Below are 24920 nucleotides of genomic sequence, written 5' to 3'. Positions count from 1 at the left end.
CACTTGTACAATGTGTACACAATACCACATGTACACAGTACCACACAGATGACATGTACGCAACACCATATGTACACAACACCACATGCATGATATGTACACAATGCCACTTGAATATAGTGCCACTTGTACAACATGTACATAGTACCATATGCACACAGCACCACTTGTACAATCATGCACACAAAACCATATGTACATACCGTCACATGTACAACATGCACGCAACACCACATGTACATAGCACTACATATCCAACATTTACATAGCATCATCTGTACACAACGCCACATATCCAACATGCATAGAGCATCATATGCACACAACACCACATATACATCATGCGCATAGGTCAATAGTACCACAAATCCAAAACCACACTGTCTTTACCAAGTAACCTTGCTTCTAGTGTCTTATCCATGCATGTCCCAGCATGTCGCAGACCACACTGCTTTCATTTCACTATTGTATCCCTCGGTATAACCTGTCCATAACGGAGACATAATATAATCACATAATATCAATTCATAACCCTATGATATTGACCTTGTATATTTGTCATGCTACTCTTCCCACTTGATTCCTCATGAACCATGAATCTCTTCATGTCATTCACCTATATAAGAAATCATTCCTCCACAAGAATGATCCCTGACACCCCTGTCAAACAATGACATAGATACATACATACATATATAATCATTAGCATAAAACAATCATCATCATATCAGACAGTGACATACATACATACATGTATACATATATAAAGATCATCATAATCATGATCATAAAATAATTACAAGATAACATAAGGTCTAGGTTAAGAGAACTTCCTTTATTCATGCACAACATTGAGAAGAATCGTTCCCAACATAGCCAACAAATCTGACACCTCATATCCATTTACTTTACCTTTTCTAGTTACCTTTCACATGTCTTTACTGCCACCGTTCGTTTACATTATGGACTAACCAGTCCAATCGACTGTCATAGTCTTACCTTCCATTGCACTTACTCATGCATAGAACTTCATTTGCATCTTACATTAGCTGTTGGGTACCACACATCTCTTCCAGAGCTCCATTAACTTCCTCCTTTCCCAACCAATTCCCAAGACTCAAGACATAAAAGGTAATACCAAGAAACAAACAATAAGCAAAACCATGAAAACCATTAACAACACGACATCGCAATAAAGTGGCATAGCTATGTACTAGACACACACAAAATCGCAAATCAAGTGCAACAATCGCAAAATACCAAAATAAAAATACTAACCACAAACACCATGACTCAATCCCCATGGTTCCCAAGGAAAGCTCCATCAAATCCTTCTTCAAAATTTCATGGCAATTTATTTTCCATGCAATCCCCTGCATCATACTGCCATAAACACATAATGTCAGTGCATAACTAAACACATAAATACACCATTTACCTTAGCTAGTCATGCAAATTATGCTTCCTTGCAACTGAACACGTCCATGACATGTCTCAAGGGACTCCAATTCCTTGACAGATCCACCTATAACTAGAGACTAGCTAACAAATATGTCAAGTACATGTTCATGAATCTATCACATATCCACATAATGTCAAACAATATTAAGGTCAAGAAGACTTCTTTTATGTGAAGCACTCATTAGTTTGGAATTATGGTTTCCAAACCTAGCCAAAAGAATTGTTGTCCAAATCCTTCCTTTTACCTTTTTACTTTGTTGTAATTGAGGCTTACTATGTATTATCACATCACTCAAATGTTAGTTATATAAACACATCAAGTGTTACCTTATCACACTAATACCTAGAATGTTCCCTCAAACTTCTCACACATTTCAATATCACATTCTAAAGATCAAAACAATCATATATAACAATTTGAAATCAAAATTTACCAAGACTATCAATCATGTCATATTCCATTGTCAACTCATAGTCATTAGACATAATGCTACAAATGTCACCTACTACACTCAAGTACGTATCGACTGTCTCAACACATATGTATAAGTACAACCATCTTAAAACAAGATCATTTGAACACATACTCATATTATGCAATTCATCGAACATTCAACCAACTTGCAACCATACCATGTTAAATAAATACTCTAGACAACATAATCAAACAGTCAAGTGCCAAATATATGACACAAGCAAACTCATACCTTAATGTATCTCATGGCAGGTGATGTTGTCTAGAAAATCAATCCAGGTTAGCATGATATAACTTCTCAACACATCAACTTAAACATAAATAAGATCATGATATCTTTAACAATTACTAACTAACATGTTCACATCCTAACTCATAAACAATTATCATTTATGCATAGAAATCATGTATGTACGATTGGTCTAGATTAGTACGACACCAAATCACAAATATGTCAGCTCATACCTGAAGATTGCAACCATAAACATCTACATAGGCCAAGCTAGGTTAACAAAATACTTATAACATCAAGATCTTCAAGGCAATAAACATAACCATCACGCATATGGCCAATCCAAATTACAACATCAAGATGTCAATGAGATAACCCTAATCATCAAGTTACTAGCATATAACAACAATAAGCTACATATCATGTTCATCAACAACATATAACCTAATCATCAAGTTATCTAATGTAAAACAAGAATACAAATGCATACAACTACAGGTTATTATCATTCTTGACAATCTGATACATATGCATGTAACTACACTAATCAACTAACATCTATCATGAATGTAATCATAACATCAAAAGACATGTACATAAACCTAATGCATATAATAATCCTTGACTTACATATCTACATGCCAAACATACAATACATGTACGATGATCTACTCTTACCCCAAAGTCCAATGTTGCAACCTCATTATGATGATCTACATCTCCTACTCTATCTCAGCCAACACATTAGCATCATAACATACTAATATCACCCTAATGACCTAAATTGCATACCATGACTTCACAAGGCATGTTTGACCTACTATTCATGCATAACTAAAACCAAGACCATACATGCATGACACATGCATATAGAAATATAACACATGTGTACCAAACCATATACACATCATTCTAGCTAGAGTCCCGTCATCAATGCATGACCATATCAACTTCACAAACCATGACCTCATGCATGACATCAACCATTACTCCATTGTACACATTTCCACATGCAACCATTAACATGCATAAGCAATGCCTAATCAACTACACATACACATGAACGCATGTAGTCGAGCATAAGTGATCAATTCTTGTAACCAACTTACAAAACGGCTACATGTAATCAAAGATACAAGAATGCAACCTAACATACAAGGATGTAATCAAGCTGCATATAATCATGTAACCAGTCATATACTCCTGATGATGCATTCATAAAATCGATATCAAGCTCCTCGTGATAACCTTACAACGACCATGATGTAATGCAACAAGCACATGGAATGCAAGTGTTAGAGACACACAAGAAAATGACATGCATGCATGACCAAGCACCTTCACCCAAGAAGAGCACAACCATGCTTTGATACCACTTTGTAACACCCCCTCCTCCCAGGTGCCCCCAAGAAACCAACTAGCCATGGAAACACATGTTATGAGAGAGGTCACTATAAGGGATTCAATCTCCTTGGTAACCTTAAGGAAGTGGAATCGATGGAACACATCAAACAAACCCATCCACATCAGTGACAACACCCTCAAGAGACATTTCAACCACTCAGAAATCCTATCCCTAAGTCCAAAAAATGATTTAAGGCTTTTAACCCAAATTCTCTCTCATGCAATAAGCAAGACAATGACCAACACCCCAAAGTCTTTCTCATCGGCCTATGTGCCAGTGACTGTGGACTTTTCTCAGCAAACTTGTGCCAAGGAACCTGATATTTGAGCCACTTTTCTAGCCCAGAATCTCGACCTCTGCCCAAAAATTTCTACAACCATCAGAATCCATCCAACACATGATAACAATGCTAATAAATCAAAAATCAACCTCAAGACTAGGCCTGAGCATCCCCAACTAGGACTGACATTCTATGAAACACTTGGAATCAATGCAACCTACAAGTCTAGGATACAAGACAAAGCATAAATGACTGAAATAACTTATGAAACATAACCAGAAGTATCACCTCCTTCTCCACAGAACTATTATATCATTAATTAGGTCTTGCATCCATCCATTTAAAATATACATGAAATAATCATGACATGAACCAGTCATATAACCAACATAAAACCATATAAATATCATAGATATCATAGCCATTAAATCCACATATAAATCAGTGCAAAAGTAAGATAACTTAACTTTTATTAATCATAGGAAAATCTGACTAGGTACGAGACTTCCAAGTACCACCCGGCCATAGACATGGTTGAACCAAATCTCTCTTTTAGAAAATCACCCCCATGCCATATTCCAAGCATGAATGTGGTATCTCATAGAACAACCAATCCAAGAAAAAACAAGGGAATCTAGAGGTTAAACCACCTTCACCCTCACCAAACCCTGGTCACACCAAAACTGGTGCTCCGATCACAACCAAATCAAACTTGGAATGCCATCCAGAATCCATCACTATCCTTGAGGAATTTTTTGTCTCCTTGTCTCTCACACTTCACTGCAATCCAATACGGGATCACTAGGCCCTAAACCAAGATCGGTCTCTAATATTTACCGCAATCCAAACCCGAATCACTAGGCCCTAAACTAATACTTCTCCCTCAAGCTTTACCATGTATCCTACCAAAACCAGTCGAGCAATTCCTAGGCATTTGGGAATGAACCTTGAGACCACCTCTGCCCCAGACTCCGAAATTAATCTAACAAACCAAAGCTCAAAACCGAGATAAACATCCCAGCATACCATGGCATTCAGAAAACGCCAACGCTAGGCTGAAAACCACTGTCATAACCCAGCAAAACCATGCCACCAACAACAACATAACCATACACCAACATGCAAAGCCATGCACGTCCAAACTAGCTAGGAAATCACACATGCAAAAGGTTACCTGGAAGTATTCCTATTAAAGCTACCTGATCCTGCTCTTCTTCCTTGATCCTTGCTTTCCTTCCTTTCCCTTCGCTTTCTTTTCCTTCCTTGATCCAAAGCTAGAGTGCTCCAAGGAAACTTTAAGTGACCAAGAGTGAGAGAGAGAATAATGAGAGAGCTCCAAACTTGAACTGAAAAAAGGTTACACTGAACAAGCCTCACTAACTAAAACTTGCCAACTAATCCTCAAAATTATTTTTATTAATGAGGTCTCTAATTTCTTTATTTTCCATTATTTCCTTCAATTTCCACTTCACATGAAACCTGTGACCTTTCACCTTATTTTTCTCCTAATTTCCTTTATTTTCATAAATAAATGTGCCAAAAATTCATTTTTTCCTTTTAATGTCTTTGCTAGTTTTACTTAGCCAAAACACACATCCATTGATTCCCACTAGGATCTCTTTTCCCAACATTCATCTTGGAATACGTGTACCTTACCCATGGTCTTATTTTGCCTTTTTTAACTTTTATTACATGAACATTTTACCAGGGTTGTTCAAATTTCCTCTGGCCCCAAAAACTGGCCCTTCTGATTTGAATCACTCTGGCTTGAGCACCCAGAATTTATGGAAAATATGAAGGATTGTTGGAAAGGCATAATGCCCCAATTAGGTACAAAAATTTATCAATTCCAACAAAGATTAAAGCTCATCAGGACAAAAATTAAAATCTAGAATAAAGAGGTCTTCAACAACATATTTAATGACAAAAAGGATCTGGAACAGAGAATGGAAAAGCTCCAACAGAAAATCATCAACAATGGAATCAATGATCAAATGAAGCAAGAAGAACTAAGCCTCCACAAGAATTGGGAAGAAAGAGTCTCACAGGAGGAAAAATTATGGCAGCAAAAGTCTCGAATCAATTGGCTTAAGTGTGGAGAACACAATTCATCCTTCTTCCATCATTCAATGATTTAGCTTAGGAGGCACAACATAATCCTTGGCCTTAAATCCAAATATGGGAGTATGGTTCATAACCATGAGGATATAGAAAATGAAATAAATGAATACTTCAGCAATATTTTAGATGAGACCATGGTTGATAGAGCCAGAGAAATAAGGGAAATTACCAACAACATCCCTAAAATCCTCAATCAGGACCACAACAAAATGCTTCTGAGAAAAGTAACGATGCAAGAAGTAGAGGAGGCTGTAATGACCATGCCCAATGGGAAAGCCCCTAGACCTTATGGTTTCACAATTGAATTCTATAAATCTTGTTGGCCCTTCATAAAAGAGGAGGTCCATGCTCTAGTCAAACACTCCAGAATCAACAAATATGTTCTAAAATCCCTCAATGCTACTTTCTGTTAGAGAATTATATATTACAGAGCAATGGAACACATAAAATATTGCAAAAATATAAACACAGAAAACACATAAAACAAGAGAGACATAGATATACGTGGTTCACCCAGTTTGGGCTATGTCCACGGAGAAACAGCCAGTCCTTCCTTTTATATTATCCAGCAAACTGAAGAGATACAACCTATAGCAGATCCGCTGTAATTCCCTTTTCGCTCCCAATATCCTCTCTCTTCCTCACTCAGAATACAGATATACATTGACGCAATACAATTCCCTCATATGTAGCGAGGGGTTTCCTTCTAGGGAAGAAAAACCCTAAATTAAACATAACTTCTACCATCAGAACTCCCCCTAATGAATGGCCCAGATTGACTATGAAATTACAACATTTTACAAGGAAATTTTACATCTATTCTTAGCTTCGAGGGCGATGCCTACGATCCCCCCGCTAGGGGGGGGCTCCCAAAGGTCGCAGCTGCCCCCCCAAACCTCCCCTGTAGCGAATATTTTAGGGGCGGCAATGAACTAGGGTCCAATGCAGCGATACCTTTGAATATAGAAGATAATCAAGCTCCACACCCAATACTTTCCTCAATCTCATTCCCAAACAAGAAGGTGTCGATTCTCCGGATAGGTTCTGTCCTATTGCCCTATGTAATGTGGTCTATAAAATCATATCAAAGGTCCTTGCCAATAGAATTAAGGTTGTTCTGCCCCTCCTTATATCCTTAAAACAATCGAGATATGTGGAAGGCGGACAAATAATGGACAACATAATCCTCTCCCATGAACTAATTCACTCACTAAAAGTTAAAAAGAAACCAGGAATGATGATGCAGCTCGACATGTCGAAATATTTTGAAAAAATAGGTTGGGACTACATAAGGGAAGTTCTAAAGGCTTTTGGCTTCAATCAGGACTACATCAATTATATTATGGCCATGGTCTCAAGAGCCTTCTTCACAATTCTTCTCAATGGCTCCCCCTCCAAGCCTTTCTGTCACTCTAAAGGCATAAGATAGGGAGACCCCTTGTCACCCTTCCTCTTCGTTAGCATGGTTGAAGGTCTCAGCCGATCTCTAAAGGCAGAAAATCTTAACAACTCAGCCTCAAGCTTCATGACAATGCCCCCACCTCCACCCATTAGCAATTTGTAGATGACACCTTGCTAATGGGCTTACGTATAGTTAAGGAAGCTACCTCTTTTAAATAAATTCTCAACATGTTTTAGGAGCCTCGGGTACTTTCATTAACCTGGAGAAATCCAAATTATTCTTCTTCAATACTCCTATAGCCATTCAATTAAATATAACCCCCATGTTTGGCTTTGAAAGATGTTCTCTCCCGTCCAAATATCTGGGGGTCCGTCTAACCGATAAAACCTTCAAAAGATCCAATTGGGAGGACCTCATAAACAATCTGGGAAAAGTACTACCAAATTGGACTTTTCACTCCCTCAACTTGGCAGGGAGGCTGGTCTTGGTTAAATCAGTGCTAAAATCCATGCCTCTATATATGTTCTCTCCTCTAGCCACCCCTAAATCAATCATTAACACCATCATAGGCATCCAAAGAAACTTTTTATGGAGGGGCACAAACACAAAAAAATAATGGGCTCTTGTAGCCTGGGAAAATATGTGCAGACCAAAAAATGATGGAGGTTTGGGTTTAAGGGATCCATAAATTCTTGGAAAAACCCTTGGGGAAAAAACCTAGTGGTGTTGGCCTCATCTGGAAGGAAAAATATGTGCCAAATCACTCAAATGACGATCTCATCAGGCTCATGAGTCATCGCTAACATCAAAGGAACAGAAATTTGGAATCAAGTTTCAGAAAATAAGGCTGTCATTCAAAAGCATAACTTCTAGGAGATTGGAAATGGATAAAAATCTCTTTTCTGGGAAGACACATGGCAGAAACTACTGACCTAAATAGAGAATATTTCACCCAACTTCGCATGCAATGAAAGAAAAAGGAAAACACAGGGTGGCCCATTACTAGAATCCCAACAACGAAAGGGAAAAATGGTGAGAATGGTTGGAAGACAGAGAATGGGAACCTATACCCAATGGTTTTGATTGGAGTACATTTGCCAACACCATTCAAGAAAGACAAATTCAATTCGACAAAGAGGAAGATAAGATCAAATGGGGAAAAAACTTTGCAGGACACTTCAACCTCAAGGAAGATTATGGCTACATGGAAAACCACGATCAAATTCAACCTCAACAAAAATGGAAAAAACTGTGGGGCAAGAAAATGTGGCCCAAAATCACACTCTTATGTGGCTAACAATGCAGAGGAAGATCCTAACCTGAGATAATTTAAGAAGAAGAGGATTCAATGGACCCTCAAGATGCCCTCTTTGTGAAAAGAGAAAAGAAACAACAAACCACCTTCTGAATGATTATGATTATTCCAATAATCTTTGGGAGTGGGTTGAAATGGTTTTCAGCACTTCTGACAGGGGAAAAGTCTCCATCTTCAATACTCTTGAAAATTGGAGAACCTCCTTCTCCTCACACCCTATGGTCGACAGAGCCTATAACATCATCCTAGGTATCATATCTTGGGTTGTTTGGAAAGAACAAAATTCTTGAATTTTCAAAGAAGAAAAAAGGCTTGAAGAGAACATCCTCACCTTCATTAAATAAATAATTCAGGAATCTATAGCCACCTCCAAAATTTCGATCTTTAATGGTCCTCCTCGCCCTGCTAATCAGAGGATACTGAATCTCCTCGAGCTACATTCCCCCCCTCGTAACACTCAAACACTAGCGACAACAAACTAGGAAGTGCCCTGCCACTGGCACCCTCCTAACAAAGATATCCTCAAACTAAATTACGATGGAGCTTCGAAAAGCAATCCGGGGGTTGCAGGTTTTGGGGGTGTCTTTAAAAACTCACAAAGGGAGATAATATGGCTATATGCGAGAAACATGTGTACAAATACCAACAATTTCGTTGAACTCCAAGCTATGGAGCATGGTCTAGACATTGCAAAAGCCCAAATATTTTAGTTGCTCATAGTGGAAGGAGACTCAACTCTCGCCACCTAAGCCTAAAGGAAGCTTCAACAAGGAACAACAACCACTACGATAATTGACAATTGCTAGCTCCACAAAACCTTACACTGCATCAACCAACGCGTTGGATAGCTAAGTGGGATCCACTTCCAGGGCATAAGAAGGAAGGAAAAAAACTTGGCAGACAGACTGGAAAATGAAGAAACAACTAGTAGTTCGAGAATCCACTCCCTTGAATGGAGGGACCTAGAGGAGGGTCTTCTCTGTCGGGACTGCGAAAAAATAAATAGTATTGATACCAGGAGTTCATGTCTCTCTCAATAACGACATTTATTGTCACTCTCTCGAAAAGGAATGGTACCACTCCCACATCAACTCAATATGATTTCCTTTGACTGCAGTCATCCCAATTCTTCGCATGAAGTATGCATTAACTAGTTTATAGCATCCCCTTAGAGTCGTCGCCATCCAGCCCTTCAACCAATACTTATACATGCTCCCTCATGAAAATATTATACCTCCTACTAGCAGCATTCAATGGCTCTCTCATATCAGCCTGCTCATCCTTGGCTGCCCACTCCACCTATGAATAAACCATCCATCTCGCTCTTCCCTACTATTCTCTTTGCCCTAGCACTATCACTCTCATCTCCTTTGTCCATAGCTCCCCCTTAAACCCCTTTCCTTCCAAATCATGCCCTCTCAATGTAGCTCTGACCTTGCTCCCAGGCGCAGCTGCAGTTACGACCACAACAACTCTAGGTGGGACAACCCAAGCAGGTAGACTACCACCAGGGTGGAAGCTTCTGTGAGACGAGCAACTCTTAATTATGCAGTCTCGGTCAACCCTAAAACCCAGGATCAAATCCATACCTGGAACAACAGGTACGTAACATAAGACGCAGACTGACCACAAAAGTAGTTGATGTTGAATTTGAATGGATTCACGAGCCGAACCTCACCCAGGCTAGGGAAAATTTGTACATCTGGACCATTGAAATTTCTTAGCAGCTCAAGGCAATTCTTAGGCTAGCATTATAGGAATAGTGAGAAAACACAAAAGTTGTGGAGAAGAAGTTAGACATTTTTAGTGATAAATTCACGGTCTATGTGGAATTAGTCCATCATCACCACTTTACCACACGGGACTCGCCTCATTATGCACTGCTCAAGCGGTTCATGGCTACTATGCAGGATAGTGGAGGGGGCTCTCCAAGCATCAAGAAAGAAACTTCAAGAGCCTCCACCAGTCACCAGGAACTGACGGACACTCTTACAGGCAGCACGCCGGAGAAACCCATCAGTCTAGAGGACGAGCCCTTGGATGACACTACTTAATGGTAACTTGTTTATTAATTTTTCCAGGTTTCTAGAAGGTTCCTTTTATCTACGACACCCTCGACATCAGTGTCGCTCTCGGCATTTCGATTTTTCCAATCATTCTCAGTTCTCGCCCTCTCGGATCAAAAGGATTTTTTGGAAAATTTTGCAACTCTCCTTCTATCCTCTATCTATCTTCTCTATCTTCTGAGCTCAGAAGAAGGATCTTTTTTGTATACCATTATAAAATATATTTTAGGAAATCTTCACTGTAAGAAGAAAGAGTTTTTTTGTATACCACTGGAAAAGATACTTCAGGAGATGTAAGAGAGGCATTTTCTGTAATCATTGTGAAAGAAAAGATGGGCTCTAGTGCTTGAGCATCTTGCTCGCACCACCCCACTCTGATTGTAAATGCCAAATTTTGAATTAATAGAAACTATCTTATTTACAAAAAAAATAAAATAAGACAGATTAATTAAATTAACAAATATACATAAAATTTATAATATTAATAAATAAATATACACATGTACATATATATAACTTAGAAAGATTGATATTAATTAAAGTTAAGAAATTAACTAGGGTTATATTAATTAGATTTAGAATTAAAAGTCAATTAAATAAAATATATAATTAGAAAAAAAGTGAAAAGAAAAAGTAAAGACAATTAATAAAAGTCAAATTTAAAAGTCTCGCCCACCAATTTTATAGTCCACCAAAATTTATGGGGAATAAAATATTATTTTTGTTAAACTTTGTGCAACAAAAGGTGGATTGCAGAGCCCCCTAGTTGTTTTCAAAACCATGGAGGGGGGCTCCATAATTCATGAGAAAATGTCACATAAGAATAAGTAAAAACATGGGGAATAAAATATTATTTTTGTTAAACTTTGTGCAACAAAAGGTGGATTGCAAAGCCCCCTAGTTGTTTTCAAAACCATGGAGGGGGCTCCATAATTCATGAGAAAATGTCACATAAGAATAAGTAAAAAAAGTGGTAAAAATTGAGGAACTCCCCTTCCTTAAATGTCGATTTATGCATTGGGATTGAGAATAATATTAGGTTTAAAACTTATATTTTAACAAATAATAATAATGATTAGATTAATAACTTTAAAATTTTGAAATTAACAAATATATTAGTTTTACTATTTAATAAAATCAAATGCATATAGTTAAAACAAACAAAAAGTAAAATTAATAAAATGATAATTCAAATTAATAAATAAACCTATTAAATAAAATTTGGCTCCACATATAATGTATACTCCAACAATGGACATGATTTTAGCATCTAAAGAAGGGGGAAGATCAGCATCAGTGAATCAATTTCATATTTCAAGGCAACATTCAAGAAATCATTGTCAATAATGGAGGGATTCCATTAGTAATCAATAAAGAATCTAGAGATTTTTTGCAACTATGTTGAGATTCTTTTTATTTTTAATGTATTGTTCATATTTTTATTCCAGAAAGCTAGACATAGTTAGATTGATGTAATTCTCTATATATTGTTTGATTTTGAATGTAAAATGGTTGGCTTTTGATGCCAAAACCCTACCATTTTTGTAAAGACTTGTATTGCAAAAATTTTAATTAAAGTTTTCTAGCTCCAACTCATGACAAAATCTGTTTCTTATGTATGCATTTTCTAGTTATTTCATAATCTATTTATGCATATGTTTAAGGTAACATAGAATCACTGGTCAAGGCTAGGTTGAGTATCAACCTCCCTGACAACCCACTGCAAAATTATCATCTACACTAAGATTGGTTAATTGGAAAATTTGTTTGGATTAGTACCTCTGCATTATTAAATTGTTGTCTTATGTCATCTCTTAAATGTATTAATTTCGTCTATAGAGATTCTTCTATACACATCTACCTTGTTAGATGATTAAGTATTTAGGGAGGATACTTTATTATCTGATTTATCTTCCATTCCTCCATCATCAACCTTTTACACTATGTTATTATGTCGTAGTTGAATGTTGGCCCTTTAATCAATCCTTTGCGAGAGAGGGCTTTGTTTGTAAACAAGGATTTGTGACTCATCAGCAACCACCCTACAGAAAACCCCTAGATCTCGCCATTGTGCTTCATAGGTTGTTGTCCAGTGACAATGAACAATAATAAAAATCCTTGTAACACTTAAGGGAGCCTCCTTTGGTTTGAAGGCCATCTTGAACCTAAATATTGGTTGAGTTGGTTTCTCAGCATAGTTTTGCAGCCAAGAACTGCCTTCGAGAAACAGATACAAAAGGTTACTTGAAGCTTGTAAAAATTTATCATGGGGGTCAAGTAGGATAATGGCTCAGCTTATAGGTGGATCATCTGGAAATAACTCTTGATGGTGGTTGACTTGGGTGCAACTTGATCAAAATATTGGTTTCTATTTTCTTTTTACATTCTCTTGTGCTCTATTATATTAGTCTAATCCAGTGCTCTACTTTGGTGCTTTGTTCTTTTTCTAGGTGCTTTAAGCCTTGGCTACTTTTGTGTGGTCTATGGTTGTATATTTTGTGTCTTTATTTAATTACATGCTAGAGTTTACAATTTGACTTATCTTGACCACCTTGATCTTGTATGTTTATATTTATGAACAAAGGTGTAGTTTCTTTTTTGGGTCAACATTTCATTCTACTTAGTTACATCCTATTATGAGGTTATTTAATTAGGCTCTCTATACTTGCTCCTTTGGGCACTTTTCGATTCTTTCCTAACTAGAAATAAAAACATATTTATAAATATATATTATAAGGAAGTCCAATAGTTATAAAGGGTTCTTCATGGGCATGAAGAGTTTATAAACAACAACAAGACATCAATCTTCTCAGTGATCACCAAGATTTGTCAGATGAAAATCAATGTATATCTCATAACACATTGGTTATGGGAATTCTTCTTCAACATAATAAACAAATTAAAGTTCTAGAAATTGAATGTTCCATGCTTATATACATGTTTTGCAATACCAGTAAACGCTCACATTCAATTGCTTCTAATTTTACAATGCTAATGAATTCATCCCTAGAATATCTCAATGAAGAAGAAAGAATACACCAAATGATGAAAGATATGGGCTTAGGTATCCATGAATATCAACACACCAACATTGGACAAGATGAAGCTCATAATAAAAATTATCTCCATTGTTTTATCTACTATGTAGAATAATACTAATCTTGGGAGTCTTTTTAGAATTTACACTAGCAACAAATTTTGAAATCCATAGAAAATTATGATATAGAATTCGTTGTTTCCAACATATAATATATGTTTTTATTGTTGGTTTTCTTAAAATATAATATTATTTTTTTGTATTGGAGTTGTCTACCGAGGCGTCAAAGTTTCCCAAAGAGCTAAAACATGCCAGAATCTGGCCATTTTTTCCTAAAAAATATGATGGTAGGAATGTTGCAATCTTGTTTTTTATGGTGGAAATGGATTTAGAACCATCAAAGACTCCTGGGGCACCCAAAATCTTGAATCTTGAGAGTTGCAACTAGGATTTCCAAAAACAATCGCCGGATTTTACCAAAATCGTGCTAGAATTTCCATTCTTTTTCAGGGAAATTTGCAGCCTCTTTAGCGATTATTTTGTGTTACCTAACTACTAAGCCTGGCTACATTTTTAATACAAATATATTGGTTCAACTTGGCTTAATGTCTTAGTAAACTATTTTTCACGAGTGTGCTTATGTAATTGTCTAATCTAATGAGGCTAATTATGTTCTATACATGAATTGATCTAATAGTTCATCCTCTCTTAGATCCTAATGGCACTTGATCCATGTCTTAATGTAATGACCCAAACTACAAGAATAATCATATATATAAAACTTCATAACATGATCTAATAAAATGAAGATTTATTAATTCTAATTGTATAATAGACATGAGTAGTGAGCAGTGTGAACTTACCTGTGAGATTAAGAAATCAACATAATAACAATGTCATGAACAAAAAGTCGTTGTGCAACATTCCCTATTCCTATTGTAATAATATTTAATCTTGTTAGTTGCAGCCAACGTGTGGCGGATGGTTTTCCACTCAATCATATGCTCATTTGCACCATATCTTTTTGTAGTTAGCTACCCCCAAGCTCAAAATCAACCACCTTTTCCAATGACTAATTATTGCTTCCCAATAATTATCAAAGAGAAAAGATGCCTCGCATCCTTCTCTTCATCCATTAAATAGAACTTCTTTGTCAAAAAACGGAAGTAAAAGCTCCATTGACATAATCCACCTGTCATCATACATTTATATTTTTATCTTAACATTTTTTAATTTGGTTTTTCCATCAATTTACCTTTACTTATTTTTACCATCTTTCTTTTATTAATAAGATAGTTATTTGCTTTTATTTATTATGACTTTCACTTTATTGATTAGTTTTATTTTTTATTTATCATTAGTATTATTATTATCTATTTAATAATAACATGGGGCATTACATACTCCCCCCTTAAAGAAAATTTATCTTGAAATTAACTTTGTTTATGTTACTTATGGATTCATCCTCTTCTTCTTTTTCTCCCCATATATTTCACATTACCCTCAGCTAAACTAGTATAAGGCCATTAACCATGGTAGGCATTGAAATCTCCCAAGAAGCACAACTACTCTTAAGCATTTCTTCCCAACATTTTGAACCAAGCTTAAAGCCTCTCGATCTATCAACGCTCTAAGTCACCAAACCTCTCTTAGTTTATCGTGGATATAAAGCACCAATCTAAGATGTCATAATCTATTTAGGCTCTAAGGCACCAGAACAAGACACCTTGAAAGGCTAGACATGAACTCCCTCTATATAACTTTGTTAGATACAAATCCCTAGGCATCAAAGTCTAATCCCAAAACTCCCCTAATGAGAAATACTCTAGTTTTTCTCTAGACTTTGGCATCACAACTCCAATATCAAGCACTTAACCTTCTCAAGATGGTCCCAATCCTATTAAAAATTATACAATGCAAAAAACTAGTTGTTATAGACTTTTTTGTGCCTTACAGCATTGAGCATGAAATGTCCATAATCCAAGGGATCCAAAGTCCCTAAAAGAGTTGTTCCTGCCCCTAAAGGAACAAGGTCAACCAATGACAAATTCTCCCAGAAGTTCTCCACCAAAAACAACTCAAAAACAGTCAATTCAGGATCAATTCAGAAGCTCTTCTAGCTACCTGCGTTGCAGTGCACCCCAGTACACTAGTTGGGTGCATTGCAACGCACCTAAAAGCACTACCAAGGTGCGCTGAGCGGGAAAGGACAAATGGAAAATTCATTCAACGAGGTGGAAAGACCCTGGAAGCTTCCAGAATCTTCTCCAATGACACTTGCCTCAATGAATTCGACTAGTGATGAGTAAGAGGCTCTCAACCTCCAAGTGGAAGCAAGAACTGACAGAGAGAAGCCACAAGTCAAAACATAAGCTGACTCATCCTCTCTGCTTACATCTATATATGGATCTCTCACCCAGAGGTTCAGGAGGCTGGAATTTTGTACTTTGCAGAGAATTGTTGTTGGTTTGAGATTGAGATTAGTACATTGGGTGATTTATGCTTTGTTGGAGGAGAGGAAGGGATTCCTTTGCTAGGACGTAGATGCTGGATCGGAACTCACTTGGTTGTATCTCCTCTTGGACTTTCTTATTCTATCAATAAACTATTTGAGTTTCTCCTACATGTTGTATACCAATGATGTTTTGTTATGCTTACATGTTTAGCTTAATCTGATCTTGAGCTTTTTATGAATGTATATCTGTATCTTCGTGTAGTTTCTCTCTCTTGTGATTTTACAGGAATTCGGTGAAGCTGGGCCGGTGAAGGAGCAAGGAGCTGGGAGCCACTGAAGAGAGGAGCTGTTGGATCGACAAACTAGCGGAAGACACAGGTTAGTTACATCCTTTCTCCTCATTTACATTTCATAAAGAAGAATATTCAATTAGTTTACCTTGTTTGTTGCTAAGGCACTATCACACCTTAGAGTGGGATAGGGGCATTCCGAATGGATACTTTTCCCAACAACAAATTGGCGACTCCGCTGGGGAACGTATCTTTTTAGTTTATTTTTGTTTCTATTGTTGTTCTTCTCATAAACTCAGGAGTGCCGAATCGAAATGCATTTGCCATTTTCAAATGCAAAGTAGAGATCTGCCACTCTAGTCCACTCACTAGGCCTGTTTTTATGATCTGAACAACTGATCCACAAGTTCTCTAATAGCCCTTTGTGATAGATCTTAGTCCTCCTTTAAATCATCCTCCTAATTGTACCTAATTGATAGCTTTTATCCGGCCAAAAACTGTAGATTAAACTGCAAACCGTGACCGATAACCCAGAAACAATTCTCGTTTCTACTTCAGCGCAGACTCTGTGAAGAGGTTCTGCATTTCAATGCATGTCCCGTGTTGGCATTATGATACAAGTGTTTTCCTTGATGGCAACTCACTCAGAGGTAGGTACAGGTGATGGCAACATAATCAGAGGACAGATCTTAGTACAGCAGGACAAGAAAGCGATATACGCAGGTTCAGTAAGGAAAATTAGCGTGTACACGCAGGTTGGCTTCAGTAAAAGCGCGTACATGTGGAAAACTTATCTTTGGTCCGTGGCGGTTAGTCCTTGGAAGTTGTGCCTATGGTTTTGGACCATGGTATCTCGACGGACGTGTTGATCCCTAGTTTTGAAGTTGATGGTATTGTGTTACTATGGTTTTGGACCGTGGTATTGTGAAGGGCCTAAGCCTATATAAGGAGAAGATCATTAGGCTAGACCGTGTGCAAGAGTGTGTGAGTGATGAAGATCTGAGGAAGTGTGAGATCCAAGTGCTGGTTATGGGTTGGTGATCTGAACCAAGGTTTCACTCATGTGGAGGATGATGAATGATGGAACAAGATCTCAAGGCTTGGAATAATTATCTTCATATGGTATGACTGTGGATAGACCAGAACTATTGACGCATGTTTATTGTTATGATCTGGGTATGTTTTGATGTCTGATATAGCTGCGGAGTTATAAGTTAGAATTTGTAGATCTGTACGCGGGTTGGTTTTGGTAAAAGAGCGTATACACGCAGGTTGGGTTCGTCGAAGTAGCGTATACAATGTGAAGTATGATATTTGAAGATGGAGTTGGATCTGGTTGTTGTTATGTTGTCTGGTTTTTGTTGACAGGGTTTCAGTGATTCAGTATTGGGTGATTCAGAGATTGATGATGCAGGTTGTACTACAATGGTGATAGTTTCATGGATCCAGTATGAAAATGTATGAAACGTGGTCCCAGGAAGATCGTAGGTCGGCACCTACGTACTGGTAAACATATCAGCCAATACAAGAGCCAGGGGGTTGTAGCTCCCTTCCAGGAGCAGCTGGAAAACGAGTGAAGGTTGTAGCCTTCTGTAGGGTTGGCACCTACGTACTAGTAAATGGATCGGCTAGTACAAGAGCTATGAGGGTTGTAGCCCTCTGCAGGTTGTAGCCTGTGTGCTGGTAAAGGACTGCACCAGTACATTGTAAAAGAAGTTTCTTATTAAAGAAGAAAGAGACGAATTGCAGCAGGTGGTTTTCACCCACATTGGGTTTCCACCTTATATCATGGTGTTCATGTGTGTGGCTTTTGTGTGATGATCTGTTCTGTTATACTGCACCTGTTTACTGTTAATATGGTTAATAATGTTCTGATGCATTTACTGAAGATAAGCTAACTGAATCATAAGATTTCTGGATATACGCTAGTTGCTTTAGACACAGTAGCGTGTACACGCGGGTTCACTTAACTGAAGTAGCGTATATGTTTCTGAGTATGAAATTGTAAAGGTTTTACTAATCTGATAATACTGATTCACCCCCCCCCCCCTCTCAGTATTATTTCCAACAATTGGTATCAGAGAAGGTCCTTCAGAGAAGCTTGATCGCTTGAAGGAGATTCGTAGAACAATGGGGAAGAAAGCACGTCAGAAGAAGAAGACAGCCCAAAGGAACAATGACAACCTGCCGTTGACTGGAAGCAAGAATTCAGATCCTGAATCACCTCAGAATGAAGATGGACAAACAAATGAAGCATCAGATCAAACCATAGATCAGCGAGATCTACCTAGCAAAAGGGAGAATGCCCTCAAAGAAGAAATCATCAGATTAGAAGATCAGTTGGAATGTGCCTCCAGAATTCGACAAATGCTGCTAGCGCTGAATAAAGAACAAGAAAACGAGATCCTCAAACTAAGGCATCAGCTGGATGAAGGAAGGAAAGCTGAAGAGACCTTGAAGAAGCAATGTCTGTAAAAAGAAGAACAACATCAAGTTGAGGTAAAAATCTTGAAAAGTAAATTAGAAGAAAAAGATAAACTATTACGATTTCAAGATAGTACTAAGATCTTGGATGATATTCTTAGTAGTCAAAGGTCCCCTGCTATCAAAACTGGTCTTGGTTTTCATGAGTCTATTGAAGATGAATCTGGTTCACAAAGTAAGACAAGAATCTCTAAATTAAAATCTGAAAGGCTCTACAAGGAGATGAAAGGACAACCCCATCAACAATCAAGGAAAGAGACTCCTCAAAGAAAATCTTTTACTCCTCCCATGAATAATGTTGAATGCCATGTATGTCATAATCTTGGACATGTTGCAGCCATATGTAGAAGAAGAAGGTTTCAAGACCATCATGCAGAAAGATCATCACATTCAAGGTACTTTAATGGATATTGCTTTTCCTGCAATATGTTTGGTCACAAAGCTGCCGATTGCTATAGGAGGAATATGAAACATGTAAGATGCTATGCATGTAACAAGTTTGGACATAGAACAAAAGATTGCAGGAACAAAGCTCATGATAAAAAGAAGTCATCAACATGCTTGAAGATATGGAAGAAGAAGGAAGTTCAGTCAGAAAGATGTGGCACAGCACAGGGTACTCATCACAGCACAGACATAACAAACTCAGGGGGAGCTGAAAGTGTCAAACTTCAGTGTTCTAATTCTCATACGCAAGTTTCATGAAGGAAATCCGCGTATATACGCGAGTTTCACACTGCAAAATCGCGTATATGTCAGTCTGAAGAAATGCAGTGGGGATAGGCTTAGAAAAGGGGTCTGATATGATTCAGTCCAATAGCTGCTCTCTTGGTTAACGATTACAGTCTGCTAAGGATGTTTGGAAATGTTTTGATACTTGTAAGATGTTAGAAGTGTTTAATCCTAACTTGATGATGATGAGATCTTGATGCTTATGTATGCATGATCAGATCTAACTACAGATGGCACAGGCACAGGGGGAGCATATACTTCAAATAATGCATTGTTGGCATTATGGTTAGAAGTTGTTGATAAAGACTATGAAGCTAAATGATATATCTTGTTGTTTGATCAAAGGAATGGTATTGCAGGCTGTTGCTTATGGTACAGATCATATATGATGAATGATAGTCATGGTCTTGAATGAATGGCTGGTCTTAGAACCTGCATCTGCTCAGGGGGAGCATGGATGGATTAATACAAAGGGGAGCCAAATCAGAAACTTCAACATGTACTCAGGGGGAGCATGGACAAATTGGTACACTTTGGCATATACAAAGGGGGAGCACATTTGGAGATTTCAGCAGGTACTCAGGGGGAGTATGTACAGCAAAAGGTATACCAAAGAGGAGAATATCTTGGTCCGCCCTTTGCCCTTGATGTCAAAGGGGGAGAGTGACTTGGTGTGGTGGTTGCCATCAAGTACAAAGGGGGAGATTGTTGGCATTATGATACAAGTGTTGTCCTTGATGGCAACTCACTCAGAGGCAGGTACAGGTGATGGCAACTTAATCAGAGTATAGATCTTAGTACAGCAGGACAAGAAAGCGATATACGCAGGTTCAGTAAGGAAAATCAACGTGTACATGCAGGTTGGCTTCAGTAAAAGTGCGTACATGTGGAAAACTTATTTTTGGTCCGTGGCGGTTAGTCCTTGGAAGTTGTGCCTATGGTTTTGGACCATGGTGTCTCGATGGACGTGTTGATCCCTAGTTTTGAAGTTGATGGTATTGTGTTACTATGGTTTTGGACCGTGGTATTGTGAAGGGCCTAAGCCTATATAAGGAGAAGATCATTAGGCCAGACCGTGTGCAAGAGTGTGTGAGTGATGAAGATCTGAGGAAGTGTGAGATCCAAGTGCTGGTTATGGGTTGGTGATCTGAACCAAGGTTTCACTCATGTGGAGGATGATGAATGATGGAACGAGATCTCAAGGCTTGGAATAATTATCTTCATATGGTATGACTATGGATAGACCAGAACTATTGACGCATGTTTATTGTTATGATCTGGGTATGTTTTGATGTCTGATATAGCTGCGGAGTTATAAGTTAGAATTTGCAGATTGTACGCGGGTTGGTTTTGGTAAAAGAGCGTATACACGCAGGTTGGGTTCGTCGAAGTAGCGTATACAATGTGAAGTATGATATTTGAAGATGGAGTTGGATCTGGTTGTTGTTATGTTGTCTGGTTGTTGTTGACAGGGTTTCAGTGATTCAGTATTGGGTGATTCAGAGATTGATGATGCAGGTTGTACTACAATGGTGATAGTTTCATGGATCCAGTATGAAAATGTATGAAACGTGGTCCCGGGAAGATCATAGGCCGGCACCTACGTACTGGTAAACATATCAGCCAGTACAAGAGCCAAGGGGTTGTAGCTCCCTTCCAGGAGCAGCTGGAAAACGAGTGAAGGTTGTAGCCTTCTGTAGGGTTGGCACCTACGTACTAGTAAATGGATCGGCTAGTACAAGAGCTATGAGGGTTGTAGCCCTCTGCAGGTTGTAGCCTGCGTGCTGGTAAAGGACTACACCAGTACATTGTAAAAGAAGTTTCTTATTAAAGAAGAAAGAGACGAATTGCAGCAGGTGGTTTTCACCCACATTGGGTTTCCACCTTATATCATGGTGTTCATGTGTGTGGCTTTTGTGTGATGATCTATTCTGTTATACTGCACCTGTTTACTGTTAATATGGTTAATAATGTTCTGATGCATTTACTGAAGATAAGCTAACTGAATCATAAGATTTCTGGATATACGCTAGTTGCTTTAGACACAGTAGCGTGTACACGCGGGTTCACTTAACTGAAGTAGCGTATATGTTTCTGAGTATGAAATTGTAAAGGTTTTACTGATCTGATAATACTGATTCACCCCCCCCCCCCCCTCTCAGTATTATTTCCAACATCCCGTGAAGGCTACCTGCGCTGAAGTTCAATTTCTCTGTGCTGAGGGTGCGCTGATCAGCCTTTGCTTTGTGCAGCTGTGGTTCCCTGCTTCCTTTTGCTCAGTTTTATCTCTGTTTTTTGCAGCCTGTTATCAGTTAGTGTACCTATTTGAAACCCCTTTTCTTTGCCTCAATTCCACCTCAGTTGTATAAAGAAACTGTATTTTTTCTTTGTGTATTTGTTACATCATTTGCAGTTTCCCATTACAAAAGTAAACTAGTCATACTGTCGCCCTTAGATCTAGACCTGTCGTAAGTGTCGTTTTGATCTTAGGAGTAAGTTTGTTTGCTGTTGACAGTTGATTGCGCTTTTACTTTTGTCTTTTGGTTTGAATTTATGCATTTCTAGTGTCGAAACAAGTAAATCATAAAGTGTCGTAATCGTCTTTTTGATTTCGAAAAAGGAGCTTGTTTATGTTTTTCACTTGAAATCGAATTCAAATTTGTACAACAACTTTCTTTTTAGGCATCAATATTAAGAAAGTGAAAACAAATACATGCATATGTGCATTTGCATTTTGACAGTTTGTATGTTGATTTAGGGAAAAGTGCATTACTGTGTGCTCTATGCTCTTTGAGAAAAGATGGTGTCTTTCTTTTCCCCTTGTAGCTAGGATTTTCATTGTTGAAAAGATATAAAAGCTTGCTTATCATCTTTAGACTGCATTTAGGAATTGTATCATACATCTCGTGGTGATCCAAAAAGGCAAACTTCTAAGAAAGATCAACCTAAAATAAATTGAATGAACTTAACAACGCTTTGTAACTTAACGCACAACATAGAGGTCTAGGCTAGAGACGTGTTCCGGCGTCGTAAAACCTGGTGACTGTCGATCTCGCTGATGGTTGGGTGATTCCTCCTGAGAGATGATAAGCGCCAGTACGGATTGTGCTCCCACGTACCGTCGAGTATATATTGGGAGACCCCTATAGGCATAAAACCTTTATCCTTAGGAAGCCGTGTTGGCCGCCCTACTGATCGCAATGCACTGAACACAGCATTCGGGAAGATTGACCGCCCGTACCTTAAAAAGTATTCTGCGGTTTTGCGAAAAGTTTGGAACACCCTCTACCTAGAACTCCAGAGCAGTTCCTTTTGGCCTTTTTCAGACTCTAAAACGAAAAAAGTCCATCCGAGCATTTGTCACTTCAGGCTTGTTAAAACATCGAAGGAGACTAGAGTCATCTTTTTTCTTTTTCTCGACTCTTTAAATTGAAAAAGAAAGTTGTGTCTAAAGCGTCTAAAATTCATTTAATTCGGAAACATTTTTCCCCTTTTTGTATTTTAGTTGATCGAGTAATCCGCAATCGTGGAAGAAAGTCAATTGAAACCCCGTTGTTCGCGGAGGCTTACGAGTCAACCGTCTTTGTCTCCGGAATCGAAAACAGTACGGACAAAGCAGGCTCGTTTAACCGGTTCAAAATCTCCTATCAAAGTTAGAACAAGTGTTCCAACAACATCTGAGATTCCGGTTACTCCAAACATTTCTGGAAACCCTGCCTCTACAGAAGAAGTTCAGCAGCCACAGAGGGACAGTGATACTGATCCTAGTATGAGAGCAAACACTTGTGTTACTGAACCAGTTCCATCTGTAACCGGTTCAAAGAGTCTTGTTCCTCAAACATCTGTCACTGTTGATTCAACCCCTTCTTCGGCACCAGAAATATTTTACGGACCTGACGGTCTTCCCCTTCCACCTGGTTTGATTGCGATAGAGGAAATTGTAGAAGATCCGCAAGCAAGTACTCCAACACATTTTGGAGTCGGGGTCACTCTATTTCCTTCGACATCAGAAGTTAGTCTACCACCAGTGGAAGTTCCTGTAGAATCGCTAGGTAATCTTTTGGATAGAATCAAAATTTCTGAACAACTGTCAACATCTAGGACTGTGTCGAATGACACAGCGACAGCAGAACTCCCGGCCGTCACTCCGACAATGTTTGCCAGCGTACCATCTGTCCCAACTAGCTCACAACCGCTAGAAGGAGTCCATCCAGGGACTATTTCGACAGTGTGGTCCATTCCTGTTTCTTCCTCCGGAATAATATCCGGCAACTCTTATGTTGAGACTCGACAAATTGATCCATTTGGAGGTCAATTTGGGCAATCCAGTCCCCAAGGGCAAACAATCCCCTTGAGTTCCGGGTTACCACCGTATGGGGGGCAGTATGCCCTTTCATTACCCCCTCCAGGAGGATATCCATACGGGAGTTCTCAACAGTATTCAGGTTATACTGGAGTTACGTCAAGTGGTTGGGTACCTATACTACCCCAACAACCAAGAGTTGTGTATTCTATGCAACAATGTGTACCTATGTTGAACATCCCGACAACACCAGCTATTGTAACAGTGTCACAAGTTCAAATGCTGTCTGTTGTATGTCAACCTCAGATTTCTCAGGTTGTAGTGCAATAGCCCATTGACCCTGTGACTCAACCACAATCGCCAACTGGTAGGACGACACAGGTCCAAACGGGTACAATTACCCCGCATCTTGGTTCAACGGTTAGTATAGCGCAACAGAGCATGGCTTCACAACCGTGGCTGGTGCAATACCAACAACCACAATTCCAACAAGTGTACCAAGGTTCTGAGCAGTAGATCTTTACGAACAGTGGACAACCGTACATTCAAAACGGTCAAAATCAACCACTTTACGGTGGTCATGTCCACCAACCGTATCATTCATACCAGCATCAATTACATTATGCTGGTATGCAAAGGCCAACTGCTCAGGAAATTCCATCGTATCCTGGGTATGCTTCACCTAACCTGAATCAACAGTTACCATTTGTGGAAACTTTAGAGTTACCCGATCTACACCGGTTAACAAACGATCCAATTTCTTACGCCCCTTGGTGGCCAGCGATTCCTCACAAACTTCCTTCAGATATTCCTAAATTTAATGGAAATCCAGGTGAGGACCCATCGAATCACGTGATGACAT

This window comes from Pinus tabuliformis, chromosome 9, assembly GCF_031772625.1.
Source record: "Pinus tabuliformis cultivar Carrire ecotype Pingquan chromosome 9, CPIR1, whole genome shotgun sequence".
Taxonomy (NCBI): Eukaryota; Viridiplantae; Streptophyta; class Pinopsida; order Pinales; family Pinaceae; genus Pinus; species Pinus tabuliformis.
This window is presented reverse-complemented; position numbering follows the sequence as displayed.